The sequence below is a fragment of the Xyrauchen texanus genome, chromosome 37, assembly GCF_025860055.1.
Source record: "Xyrauchen texanus isolate HMW12.3.18 chromosome 37, RBS_HiC_50CHRs, whole genome shotgun sequence".
Taxonomy (NCBI): domain Eukaryota; kingdom Metazoa; phylum Chordata; class Actinopteri; order Cypriniformes; family Catostomidae; genus Xyrauchen; species Xyrauchen texanus.
Genome location: NC_068312.1, coordinates 28,783,306 through 28,796,051, shown reverse-complemented (window position 1 = coordinate 28,796,051; position 12,746 = coordinate 28,783,306). Strand labels below are relative to the sequence as shown.

General features: G+C 35.7%; 1 protein-coding gene across 2 annotated transcripts in view; it reads right to left on the bottom strand.

The window, feature by feature from the left end:
- The window catches only part of LOC127630478 (protein kinase C zeta type-like), a 131,919-nt gene that overhangs the window by 80,182 nt on the left and 38,991 nt on the right, over positions 1 to 12,746 (bottom strand). The gene's annotated exons all lie outside the window — the stretch shown is intronic.

The following is a 12,746-nucleotide window of genomic DNA, read 5'->3' as shown; positions in this document are numbered from 1 at the left end:
CAGCAAGAGTTAGGAAAGAAAGTCTTGCAGGTGAAGTCATATTTTAGAAGGAGAGAAGGTTCAGAGACTGACATGTAGATTATGGTAAAAGGCTGAATGCAATGAGGTTAAAACTTACTTAACCTTTTAAAATCTATTATTTAAAGAGACGTTTTATATAAAACAAAATTTTCTTGCTCGTTTTAACATAAAATTTACAGGGCCTGAGACAAATTGGGTCCCCCGTGTCACAAGCCCGGGACATTGTTCCCAGTTGCTCCCAGGGAAACAAAATAAAATGCTGTGAATGTGTAGAGTAAGGTCCCTTAAATGAGGATGAAAACATGATACATTATGACTAAAACTGTATCAGATTAGGATGAAAGACCTTGATTTGAACCCAACTGTATTTGAACCCAACTGTATTTGTATTTTGACAGGGACAATACAGAATAACATTGAAACAGTATGTTTCTATATACATGCTTCCAGCTAATAGCTAATTTGCAGCACCTGTCCCTGGTTAGGCTTTTTTTTTACTTAAGAAATCTAACAAACAGCAAAAAAAAAAAAAAAAAAACAGCAATATGAAATACAACATTATAATATATAGTAGACAATATAAATACATAGTGATATATCCAATTGTATACACACTAAATAAAACCATCAATGTTCACAAATTTGGCTCTGTTAAAGCCAGTTTATAGTTTTACTGAACTTAACAATTCTGTTTGTCTTTTAATTTCTATTGGTAAAATATTCCATAACTGTACACCTTTTACTGAGAATGATGACTGTCCAAAGTCTGTTTTTCATCTTGGTATGCTATGACTTATTACACCCCTAATAGTAATTCACCTTTCCTCTTGTTATTAATTGAGAAATAATTTCAGGAGTCAAATTATTTACACATTTAAAAATGAATTTCAAAAATGAAAAACTATGTAGACTGTGCCTTTTTTTATAATTATACAATGATGCCATTTAATTGACTTTGGATCCATTATTTTAATAACTTGTTTATATAAAAACACTATTTGTTTGATAACTGATTGAGGAGCCTGACTCCAAATGGTCACACAATACGATAAGTGTGAAAAAATCATTGCATGCACATATAACTTGGTTGCTTTAATAGGTATATAATGTTGTATCATGCAAAAACAGTTCAGATTTGTTCTAATGGTTTTACGCAGTTCTCTTTATATGTTGATCAAACTTTAATTGAGAGTCCAAAATTACACCTAAAAATAACTTTCTCTGTTTCCTTTTGATCAATTGTAATTATATATAATCAATTGTTTTATTTCTAACTGAGAAACACATTGAAACAGTTTTCATGTAATTCAGAGTCAAACAATTATTTTGCATCCACTGAGACACTTCAGTCATTTCATTTTTTAATAATTTGGCTGCCTTAATTGGAGTCTTTCCTGATACATAGATGACGGTATCATCTGCATACACTCATTGTTCTTACAACATTCTGATAAATCGTTACTATATAATGTAAAAACAAGTGGTCCCAATATTGACCCTAGAGGAATACCCATTTTGATACTTTGAAAAGAAGTCTATTTGAACACATTGCTCTCGAGCCTCTAAATATGAACTAAACCAATTTATTGCCTGCTCAGAGAAATTAAACCTTTTTAATGTATGCATTAATATGTTATGATTTACAGTATCAAATGCCTTTTTTAGATCCAAAAACACTGTGCCTACTACATTACCTTTATCCAAGGCCTCTTTTATAAATTCTGTAAGATAGCAATTTGCCATTTCTGTAGATCTAAAACCAAACTGTTTGGAGTGAAGAAGCTGATTTGTTTCCATATAAATAATTCCATATAATGTTCAACAACCATTTTTCCATAATTTTCAAAACTACTGGAAGAATTTAAATTGGTCTATAATTCTCAATTTTATTAGCTGCCCCCACTTTAAAAATTGGGGTTTAAAACAGCTGTTTTCCAATTCTGAGCGAATCCATAACAAAAGTGTTTTTACCCTTTGAATCTTTCAATAGATTAATAATTTCAAGTATTTTGAGTTGATCAACCTTGAAAACAGAAAAGGAGAAATGTATATCTTTTTTTTTTACTTTTGGTAATTGTACTAATTTAAAATGTAAAGCAAGTTCTTCTACAGATTGAAGAAAATAACTATTACATTAATTCACAATGTTACTACTCTCTGCACATATTTTTCCATTTATATTCAACTCCTGTATAGGTTTTCTCTGTTTACACTCACATTTGTTTATTAAGGTGCTTCCAGAGAGATGAACACCTTCCCTCTGCTTCCGCTATCAAATGCATAAAATAGGTAGTCTTTCATTTCGCAATTGACTAACTACCTTGTTTCTCAACAATTTAAAACAAAAAATAGCCACTTGTTCAAGTGTTGTCATCATATTCTCACAACACCTATCTACATCCATGATTTGTAATGCATTACTCCAATTAATGTTTTTTTTTATATCATTTTCAACCTTATCTGCTTTACTCTTTGGAATACCTGTAATTTCTAGTTCACTATTCTGATGAAAAGGATGCTGTAATCACTTTTTTTGTTAATTTCCAGACAACCAAGATCATACTATGATTTGACAAAACTGTTAATAAACTACATACTTTCATGATTCTCTCAGGTTTATTAGTAAAAGTTAGATCAATAAGAGTTTCAGTGGTTCTAGTAATTCTTATAGGGCCTTTAATTAAATTTTTTGTTGTAATTCACATTACATTTTGGCTTACTACACTTGTCTGCCCAATTTATATTATAATAAAATCACTGGGTAAAATAGTTTTACTACAATGATTCAATGTTTTAAACAATTAATCTAAAACATGATCAAATGTGGAATCATGTGAAGGTGGGTTATACATTTACACAATATTAAAATTCATTTTAGGGGATAACACAAAATTGAACGCCAGACATCCTAAACCAATATCATCCAGTTTAATTTCAGAGCATTTGAAGTTATCTCTTATATAGATTAAAAACTCCCCCACCTCTCCTTGATACCCTGTCCTTTCTTTAGCATATATAACCTGGAACATCAAGCATGTGTGTTGGCACATTTATATTTAACCAAGTTTCACTCAGTGCTAAAAAGTCCAAATTTGAGTCTGTAAAAAGATGTTCAACTTGATCTCCCTTTAATAAGATAGTCCGAATATTCAAATATCCCCCAAATTTCCTTTTGGTTTGACTCTTGAATCCCAAACGGCCATGGTTTACAGTTTGAAATATCTTTAACTCACTCTGTTTCTGTCGAACGTGACTAATGGGTCTGCCGCTCTCCGGATGAGAAACAGGATCACCGAGATGCCCATATGTCTCAAACAAGGACATAATCTACGAGACCTCCAAGTGAAATCATCAGAACCAGACCCAAGCCCTGAAGCACTTTTAGGGTCTGCATTGATTATCCATCAATGGACCCGGTTTCAACTGTATATCACACTTAATAGAAGAAAAACTGTAAAATACAAGGAGCATGCCACTTGCTCCCCTTGGCAAGTTGTTTCTTAGCTTTTCTTATGTCATGATGTTTGTTTTGACAGAAAGTAGAGTGAAAAAGTTCAGTTTTGGTATATCAACCAGAGGGGTGAAATAATCCGGAAGGTTAGATGTTTTATCTCCAGCAACACTAACTCCATGAGCATATGGCCTCACCAAGAACCACAGGTAGATCAGATCAGATCAGATCACAGGCAATAAGATCCTTTTGATCATTCCTTGTCATTTAAATGTCTGTTAAATGTAAGTTTTCCTGCCCAATAAAATATAACTGTTGAAAAACATTGGTTATATTAAAAACAAACTTAAAAAGAAGTATAACAAGAAGGTAGTGGAGCCTAACAAACCACACCTGCCTCTGTCGGCCATCACATACACACATACAAACAATTAAGTGACCAAAGTGTAATATAAATGAAAGCTCCACTGAGGATCCCTTTTAAAACCATAAATCCTTAATATCTGGCCTACCCATCTCTCACTGTTTCTTTCTCTCAGTAGTTCTCAACATCCTAGTCTCTCTTTCTTTCCACTGCAAAGACTTCCAATTCTCTCCTGGATTAGCTGATGTTGCAATACTTCGGATGTTGTGAAAGCATTTCCCAAATACCACAACAATGAGAATCTCTCTCTCCTCAGGATTTTATCAGAACCCAGCCCTGCTAAGGAACCTCACCTTATCAGAGGACTTTCACCTCCTCTGCTGCTCTGGCTCAGAATTACAGCTGACTGAAGCTTTATCACATGTGCTGCGGACATTCCTGTGTCCTCTCCTTTCGGTCATTCTGTTTATTGTTAGCTCAATAAAGTATTAATTGTATTCATTCTATCCATTCTATGCAATATCTATACAAAAGACACAACCTTCAGTCTGAGTCAGGCATTTATTGTGTTTAAATAGAGAAATGGAAAGAGTTTGACACAGATTTAAGAATTATGTCATGAATTTCTGTGATGAGCAAGGACACACTATGTCCTGTGCTGCCAGCAGGGTTGTGCAGAATTGAATTGAGAATGGATTTTAAATTCCAGTACAATTATGTTTATACTTGAGGTTACAAACAGGTATGTAGAATTTCAATTAAACATTTTATTTAAGCATTTATAATTAAAGCTAAATGAAATGTAAAGAAATAAGATGTAATTTGATGTAAAAATACATTTAATTGTTCCATATGAATTCTCCATTAAACATGTCATACCCACACACTCACACAACACTAAATTATATGGGGAATTTCCAGACAGACAGATCTCAAAGTGAAATCGGAAACAGTAGTCTGATTTTTCTTTAACGAAAATGAGTCTGTGCCTGCAGAAATTTGAAACACTGCCTCCAGTTGTTGTTAGGCGCATGGGCACTTAAAGGCTCCATTTTCCGGGTGTAATGTCCACAGGGGGGTGACAAAAGCAAGTTGTGAAATTAGTTGTTTTCAGCTGTGCAGGCAGTAATTCAGTGAAGATAATTGCAAGTTTTATAAATTGTACCCCCAACCCAAATCCCAAACCTAAACCTAACCATCAGTGGAGTAAAAATGTAATGCTAGAGGGAAAAATGCAACCTCCAAACCACACTCATCACCGATTTGGCCAACCGATTTACTTCCTGTATCAACGTGGGATCCCATCCCAGGTCTCCAACACTGCTGACGTGAAGCACATCCGGACGCACCACAGGGGAAGGTAAACACAAAGCAGCCATTGTAAAGTCAGCATAATGCAACTGGTCCTTGGGTACCCTAAGTATCAGAAACAACATAACGATCATGTTGCTCCAGAAACATTATATGTTAATAATAATCAATGTTTGAAATGCCACATATGGAAATTTGTATTTAGCTTATTTCAATAGTAATTAATATATTAACTTTGATTTTCATGCTCTTAATTTACTTCATATTTTGAAAACATTTATTTGACATTTTATCTAAAAACAATCTGGTCTTGTTTTGGTAACATTAAAATCAGTATGAATGGCTGTCTTGACAGTATTGAATATGAGAAATATGTTTTATCATTTGAATTGTATTCAACAGTCTACATATCTAATAAATAGGCATAGTCCAAATGAATCATGTAATCAGTTATGTTTTGTTGCTAAACTTTTGTGACTGTGTTGAATTTCTTTGAATTGCATTTCAGTGCATTCCCTTTCCTGTCATTCCAATACAAATTACAATTCAACATCCTGTTGGGTGTGGCCAATTCAATTCAAATTTCAACTTGTTAATTGAAAGGGAGCCAATTCTTAAATTCTGAGCTATACCCAACCCTGGCTCCCAGACATTCATCCTGTCCTGATTTTAGTTCAGCCATTAGTTCAGCCTTAACTGCACTAATTCAAATTACAGATTATAAAATAACTGCAGCTAAACAATCATAATTGCTCGACTGATCAACCCTATTCTTTTGTAGTCTATCAGCCATCAGTACATCCACTCCATGTTTTCATCTGTATGAAGCAACTGCACAAGCTCTGCTTCAACACATCAGACAGCTGTTTTCCAGACTAATATAGTCTGCTGATATTTTACTTTGGATTTAACAAATAATCAAGTTAAATGGCAAATTCTGGACAGAATTTAAAATGGAGTATGTTACAACTTCCCCTATGTTACCTGTCCGCAACCAGGAGATGGTAAAGGAGAATAAAGTAACTGTAAGTTAGCTCCCCAGTTCATATAAACATTGGTAGGTTAAAGTTTAGGTGATCAATGGACTGCACACATAAACACTTCTCTACTCAGTCTAGCACTCAACATTTTTACAGATCGTTGGAAATCTTTTTGCATCTTTTTTTATTAGCCTAAATTTTACCACATTTTTTTACATTAAAATGATTCTATGAAAATAAATGACATTTAATTACACATTTGAAACGACATTTGAAACAACCTTGTATGTGAATGAGTTGTACAATAACCTAAAATCATCCAACTAAGTGTATAGTTTGGACATTTTATTCTGTGTACAAAAGATAGTGGACAATATACTAGGCTATATAAACCTATCTAAACAAGAACAACTGATGAGTAGTAAAAGGCAATTTCAATTCCATCGATTCCAAAACCAGGAATCGGAATCCGAGTCCACTCCCAAATTTCTGGAATTGAAAAGCCCTAGCTGTAATCTGACTAAAAAATGACTGACCAGTGTAGCAGGATTTAGAAAACTCTGCAGAACTGGATAATGTACAACTCTAACCCAAACTCAATATGAAGTCATTAGGGCTTAATTCACAGCAGTTCTGTTTATGTGCCTGACAACATGGAATCAAACTCTCTGATCTGTCTAGTCTAGATTAGCAGTGTATTCAAAATGTGTGTGTGTTTACGTTTGCATGTAAATAAAGGGATTAATGGAAGGTCCTGAGACTTGTACAAAGACAGACAGTAGCTATGCGTTTGTACAACTCTAATGGTTTTCCATTATGACTCAATGATGCATAACCAAAACTAAATTGATTGCATGTGTGTGCACTGGGGTGTGGATAAGTCATTAAACAGATGTGTAGCAACAATCTCTGTACTGTGGTTCAAACATACATTTGAGAAATTCATGCCATTTTCCCACTGACGACAAACAACAGACAACAACATGTGGCCTCATGAATAATTAATTATTCAGTGCATAAACTATAACAATTAGTACACATCACTTTAAAATTCTGGGTGAGTTAACAGAGCAGTAATTCAGACAATATCACTTCTGTAATGGTGCTTAATGGCTCAGCAGGAAATCAATTCCAGTATTCAACAGGATGGAAACCAATTATCTGGAATAAAACAAACAAACAATGGCATAATCTAAATACCACTTAAAGTACAAACTTAACGATCAACTCAATGTCTTCAATATGTGTAAAGAAAAAAGACTGATATATTTTAAAATAAAAATATTTTTTCAAAATTTTAAAATTGATGATGTCATCGTCTTCAATGTCATCTCTCACTGATACAATCCCTGTCTCAGTCTGACCACACATTGAATCCTAATATCACAATCATTCTGAGTAGCCTGTCAGATGTATTTATCAAACACATGAGTCTCCATAATCGAATCATGATGCTTGACAAATGTTTCATGCATGGTGAAAATGAAGCGGATTGGACAGACTGGCAGCTGATGAAAATGTAAAGCAAAATGCCATGTATGCTTTAACTGACAGAATGACATCACTTACAAGAACGAAACAGACCTTCCATGAAATCAAAATAGCAATTTTGTGGCTTTTAGGCCATGTGTTTTGCTATATGACAGTCTACACATAAAAGTTGACGAAATAAACTTTTAGCTGATATCCTCATTTTAAATTTAAGGCGGAAACATACTCTACGCACATAAATGAAGACACCTTAGCTGCATCTACGCAAACTTGATTTTGAGCATTGTTGCTTTCCAAAATGTATCAGACCGTAATTCATAATACAACGCAAGTAAACATTCTCAATGTTGCCGCAAGAGGCGCTACAGCGAAAATGTGTTTTTCCATTAAGGTTGTCAAATTAAAATGTTTAAATTAAATAAAAAAAATTCTAATATTTGTCGAATTTAGGATTAAAAAAATTCACATTTGAATGCTGTGGATGTGTGCCAATTACTGATGATGAATTAGACCTTGATTACACCTGGTATTAATCTAGGATGACCTGATCACATGTGGTCAGGTGAGACACATCGCTGTTTACACCTGGTCACTTAAATGCATCTCCTGTGACCACTTGTGATTGGATTTGGAGGGGAGGGTTTCATGACAACATAACATCAATCACTATGCCAGTGTGTTACTAAATGATAATAAACTGCAACAAATTTAGAAAAGACAAATAAAGCATGGAAAAATGGCAGGCTATTTTTCCCAGATGCATCTGAAATTTAATCTAAGCACAAACACATAATTTCAAGCAGAATTGTCCATTATTTTTGTGGATCACCTGTGTTAACTAGAGCATCCCTGTGTTGATATCAGATTGATGAAGAACCGTGAAGTTCTCATGCTTGAATATAGCTTTTTTCATTTTTATGATCGGACAGTTATTTAGTTTTAAACTGATTGTAACTATTGATTGGCAGGTAAGGGGTGGTGCTTCGCTGCTGCCAGGATGCATACAGGATGGATTAACATTTAAACCTCAAATGTGATGCAGTCATATGCATTTCTGACCGCATTCTTATGTGGTTTTTGTGATCGAATCACAAAACGTTTTAGACCCATATAGACCTGTATTTAGCACTGACAATATGTGATGGGATCACCAAAAATGTATAAACGTGGTCTTATAGGTCGTTCAGACCAATCAAATTCTTGGGCTACAACAGACACAATGCAACTGGAAAAACAGAACGCGGGTGTGTCGAGAGGCATTTTAAAGGCTGAATTTCCTTATAAATTGACACAGCATCTAAAAATAAAATCACTCCAGCATGAGCTGAAAAAAAAAACAGTGTGACATGGCGCAACAGACAAAGACGTCCATCAAACGTAAGCTTTCACTAAAAAAGATGGGCATGTTCATAGAGAAAGCTTCCTTGCTCTTATGAGAGTCTTGCTACATAAGTATGAGGAATATACATACAACTGTATTTCATAAAAAAAACACTGAGGTACCACGTGATTACAAAGCTCATGTCTATGGTAGTACTATTACATTGGTATGGGCTACTGTGCAACACAAATTTAACATGTAACCATATATTGAACACTTTCTTTTTTCGTTTTACTATTTTACTTAAGATTTGAGAAGATGAACCATGGCTAGATGGCTTAATGGCATCATTTCAAGCACTTTTGTAAACAGACAGATATGTTCTTTGCAATAATCAAGTGAGTACTGAGGTTTGTTACCACTACAGTAATGCAAGAATGCACTTGCGTACACATACTTGCTTGAAGTATGCTTGAAGTAAGACTTACATTCTTACTCTTTCGGGAAATCTAACCAAAATTACTGAAGAGTTATCTTGCACTCAGGAGATGTTTTCAAATGTTTTGTCCAATAAATTTTCTCAAGCCTAAGAGAGTCCGCTTCCCCTAATACCACCGACCAGCAATATCAGCAAGACATTGTTCATGGCAGTGACGCAAACTTAAGCCTATTGGCTGTTTAAAAAAAAGGGACAAGCCCTTCAGTATGTGCAGCCTTAACTCCTTATTTCAAAAGGACATCTGTCAACACAGGTAAGAAAACGGTTCTTGTTAAATAATTTCACAGGGTATTTAATAGCAAGAAACAAAAGATCTTTGTTGCTTTGTTCCTTTCCATGTAATTAAATTGTGAAGTCAAAAAGGCCTGCATATTTACAGATGCACCAATGCATACATTGTTTTGTCTTTTTGATTAATATTCATCAGAGCATATGAGAAAAATATTTAAATGCATGAACAATATGTTTGATGCTGATGAGCAGGTGGCGTTGAGGAACTTCAAACTACACTTTTACCCAAAACACACACACATAAGCTTACAGAAATATTCTCCTTTTTTAACTTGGGCACTCTTCCAAATTAAACAGTGTTTTGAAGATGGGAAAGAGAACATTACTTTAAAAGCTTTTGTGAGGATATACATTCTCAGTCAACTGGGCAATTATCCTAATAACCACTTAGACCATAATATTTTCACAATACACCTATTTAACACAACTGAGGCCATTTCAGTTACTGTGAGTCAAGGTCTGTCCAGAAATGTGTACCAGACGGTAACACCTTTAGCATGATTCAACTACTGATCAAGAGGAAGAAAAGGTCAGAGGTCTATGTAATACATGTGTTAAGGGGGGCAGAGACATAAAATGTCTTTAAAAAACATGAGATATGAGATTACTTGACTTCTTAAAAAGACTAACCCCAGTAAAATTATACACCTGGACTCCTCCTTCAGGAACATCTGCCATTGGCATGGGTCATAAGATTAGGTCTTACTCTAGATCTGAACCTCAATGTATCTACTTTTGATCTGGGTCTAAGAATCTGGTAATGTCTTGTTCTTAGAGGGACAGGCATTAGTCTGGGAGAACCGGCCTTATGGGGTCTGGTACTCGTCTGTGTCTGGATATGGTTTACATGTGGATTTTGGAGGTTCTGGTATTGGTCTGCATCTGGGTCTTTGAGGGTCTGATTTTGGTCTGGGACTTAGGAATTCATGTAATGCTCTGTGTCTGGATCTGGTCTGGTTCTGGGTCTTAGGGGGTCTGGTATTGGTCTGCATTTGGGTTACAGTTGGTTCGATATTGGTCTGGGTCTTAAATCATTTGATATTGGTCTGAGCCTAGGTTTTTCAGGGTCTAGTAATGATCTGGGTCAGGGTTTTAAGAGGTCTGCTCTGGGTTTTGGGGGTCTATTATTGTTCTGGGTCTTTGTCTTAGGGCTCTGTTACTGATTTGGGTCTGGGTCTCATAGGGTCTAGTATTTGTCTGGGTCTGGGTCATACAAAGTCTGGTATTGTTCTGAGTCTGGTTTATAATAGATATCTTTTGGGTCTTGGGTGGTCTGGTGTCATCTGGGAATTAGGGTGTCTGGTATTGGTCTGGCTTTTTTGTCTTTGTCTGGTCTTGACCTGTGTGTGAATGATATTCACTTATAACATAAATATGCATTACATATAACACATGTAGAGTCCTTCAGATAAAATATTTTACATTTGTTCCGTTTCAGTTGTCACATTATCAGATTCTCTCATATGCAGAAGGTCACACAAACACATTAACTAAGTGCAGGTCAGCTGTGTCATCTGTGGATCAATGGTTACATAAGTGAGCTCTGAGTAACACAGAAAAGAGGAGGAATGGAATGTGCAATGATGTCACGGAACATGGAAGATTTAAAATGACTGGCATTATGACATCATTATACAGGGAGAACATAAGATAAAACTGTATTTTTGAGCTTTTATCTGAGTTTAGCTCTGGCAGAGAGAGAAAAACAGAGCATATGACACTTTTGAGGAGATTGTTTTAATGAGAGGGGACTGGTTTTTAGAGGAAATGTGTAAGAATAGCTTGTGTAAATGCTTTAAAATAAAAGGAGAATTAACTATGAGGCAACTCCAACCAGATACTGTGGCACAACAAAATACAGAGGAATACATTATGGAAGATTATGAACAAACTGCACTCTAACTTCTCTCTCACTTGCTTCAGAGAGAAACACAGCATTGAGTTATGAAAACTGATGTCAGCCATTCAGGAGCAGTAATCCAGCAGAGATTACGGAGTGCAGTGGAATCTTTAAATATCACACTGCAGACATTAATCCATGGGTTAAACCCTTTTATATTATAATAATAATTCATGAAAGTTCAGCTAACATGACCTTTAAAAGGCATTATGTAATTACAGATATGATTATTGATAATTTTTTTGCATAGCTCTATTCTCAAACATCCGGTCAAGTCTGATATTTAAACACACAGTAAGCCTATCCTAGGTATGCGATTTAATTTATGGTAAAAACTGTAAATGTAATCTGACTACATATAAAGCAGCATGTTCTGTGTAGTATATTTCCCTGTCATGTGAATATACAATAACTTCTATCACAATTGTGGATTTCATCATGTGATAAACTGGACCAAATCACTTCATGTGTGGGAAAAGAGCTTTTTTGTCAATTAATTCAGTTTTCTGTGTTGAAAAACATACCTGTCTATTCTTTTCTATTCTATTCTATTCTATTCATTCCTCTCTGTAGGAGTCCCTGTATCCTCATGATTTTGTGTGAGAAAAATATTAAGTTTGATTGTAACAGGTTCACAAGATGGGAAAGGAGGAGGCGGAAACAGGCTGAGCAGTCAACGTAAACTTTTATTGACACAATAATATTAAAACAAAACATAAAGAGTGCTTTGCAGCAAAACCCCCAGACACGCACGCACACAGCTCATGTCTCTCTCTCTCTCTCTAACTGGCGTCTCTGGCTCCCCTTTATCCCTCTCTCACTGATTGGCCAACTCAGCGCCAGGCACGGACCCTGACGGCCCGGCCATGCCCTCCTCCTCGTCACACTCCTCCATTGTCCGATTCAGGCCGGGGTACCATCTGAACTGGCTTACCCCCCCAACTCTGGAGGGGAGATGCTACCTTTATGGCCGTTCCACCACACCGCCTCCTGAGAATCTGGGAGAGACGAGGATAGGGAGAGGGGAGAGAGAAAGAGAGACAGAGAGAGAAGAGAGAGAAAAAACTGCCTCGCCGGTCCCTGAACACACTGTCGACTGGTCCTCAGGCAGCTGTGC